The sequence below is a fragment of the Bos javanicus genome, chromosome 8 (genome assembly GCF_032452875.1).
Source record: "Bos javanicus breed banteng chromosome 8, ARS-OSU_banteng_1.0, whole genome shotgun sequence".
Classification (NCBI taxonomy): Eukaryota; Metazoa; Chordata; class Mammalia; order Artiodactyla; family Bovidae; genus Bos; species Bos javanicus.
This window is the reverse complement of record NC_083875.1, coordinates 88,808,837-88,811,011: the sequence shown is the minus strand read 5'-3', so window position 1 is coordinate 88,811,011 and position 2,175 is coordinate 88,808,837. Positions and strand designations below refer to the sequence as shown.

General features: G+C 43.7%; 1 pseudogene; it reads left to right on the top strand.

The window, feature by feature from the left end:
* The first annotated feature begins 204 nt into the window (after positions 1-204).
* On the top strand, positions 205-323 carry LOC133253556 (5S ribosomal RNA; annotated as a pseudogene).
* Positions 324-2,175: the final 1,852 nt, after the last annotated feature.

Below are 2,175 nucleotides of genomic sequence, written 5' to 3'. Positions count from 1 at the left end.
GATCAGATTAGTTAGTTTTCTGTGATTGTGGTTTTCAGTCTGTCTGCCCTCTGATGGAGAAGGATAAGAGGCTTATGGAAGCTTCCTGATAGGAGAGACTGACTGAAGGGAAAACTGGGTCTTGTTCTGATGGGCGGGGCCATGCTCAGTAAATCTTTAATCCAATTTTCTATTGATGGGTAGGGCTGTGTTCCCCTCCTTGTTATTTACAGCTATAGCACCCTGAATGTGCCCCGTCTCCTCTGATCTGGGAAGCTAAGCAGGGTCGGGCCTGCTTAGGACTTGGATGGGAGACCACCTGGGAATACTGGGTGCTGTAGGTTTTTTGTCTCCCCTTTCCTTTGACTTCCCTGGTGGCTCATATGGTAAAGCGTCTGTCTACAATGTGGGAGACCCAGGTTTGATCCCTGGGTTGGGAAGATCCCCTGGAGAAGGAAATGGCAATCCACTCCAGGACTATTGCCTGGAAAATCCCATGGACAGAGGAGCCTGGTAGGCTACAGTCCATGGGGTCGCAAAGAGTCGGACACGACTGAGTAACTTCACTCACTCACTCTCTCACTCACTCAAACTATGGTGGAGGTAATAAAGATAATGGCAACCTCCTTCAAAAGGTCCCATGCAAGCACTGCTACACTCAGTGCCCCCAACCCTGCAGCAGGCCACCACCAACCCACACCTCTTCTGGGCACTTGTGGGGTCCTTGTCTCTTGTGGGGTCCCTGCTTCTTTCTCCTGGGTCCTGGTGTGCACAAGGTTCTGTTTCTGTCCTCCTTCCAGTAGTCATGTATGAATGTGAGAGTTGGACTATAAAGAAAGCTGAGTCATAGCAAAATCCCTCTTCCAACAATGCAAGAGAAGACTCTACACATGGACATCACCAGATGGTCAATACTGAAATCAGATTGATTATATTCTTTGCAGCTAAAGATGGAGAAGCTCTATACAGTCAGCAAAAACAAGACGGGAAGCTGACTGTGGCTCAGATTATGAACTCCTTATTGCCAAATTCAGACTTAAATTGAAGAAAGTAGGGAAAACCATTAGACCATTCAGGTATGACCTAAGTCAAATCCCTTACGATTATACAGTAGAAGTGAGAAATAGATTCAAGGGATTAGATGTGATAGACAGAGTGCCTGATGAACTATGGATGAGGTTTGTGACATTGTACAGGAGGCAGGGATCAAGACCATCCCGAAGAAAAAGAAGTGCAAAAAGGCAAAATGGTTGACTGAGGAGGCCTTACAAATAGCTATGAAAAGAAGAGAACCTAAAGGCAAGGGAGAAAAGGAAAGATTATACCCATTTGAATGCAGAGTTCCAAAGAAGAGCAAGAAGAGATAAGAAAGCCTTCTTCAGTGATTAGTGCCAAGAAATAGAGGAAAACAATAGAATGGGAAAGACTAGTGATCTCTTCAAGAAAATTAGAGACATCAAGACAACATTTCATGCAAAGATGAGCCCAATAAAGGACAGAAATGGTATGGACCTAACAGAAGCAGAATATATCAAGAAGAGGTGGCAAGAATACAGAGAAGAACTATACAAAAAAAAAAAAAAAGATCTTAATGACCCAAATAACCATGATGGTGTGAGCAGTCACCTAGAGCCAGACATCCTGGAATGTGAAGTCAAGTGGGCCTTAGGAAGCATCACCACAAACAAAGCTAGTAGAGGTGATAGAATTCCAGTTCAGCTGTTTCAAATCCAAAAGATGATGCTGTGAAAGTGCGGCACTCAATATGCCAGCAAATTTGGAAAACTCAGCAGTGGCCACAGGACTGGAAAAGGTCAGTTTTCATTACAATCCCAAGGAAAGGCAATGACAAAGAATGCTCAAACTACCACACAATTGCACTCATCTCACACGCTATTAAAGTAATGCTCTAAATTCTCCAAGCCAGGCTTCAATAGTACATGAACTGTGAAATTCCAGATGTTCAAGCTGGATTTAGAAAAGGCAGAGGAACCAGAGATCAAATTGACAACATTCGTTGGATCATCAAAAAGCAAGAGAGTTCCAAAAAAACATGTACTTCTGCTTTATTAACTATGCCAAAGTCTTTGACTGTGTGGATCACAACAAACTGTGGAAAATTCTTCAAGAGAAGAAATACCAGACCACCTGACCTGCCTCCTGAGAAATGCAACTGGACTTGGAACAACAGACTGG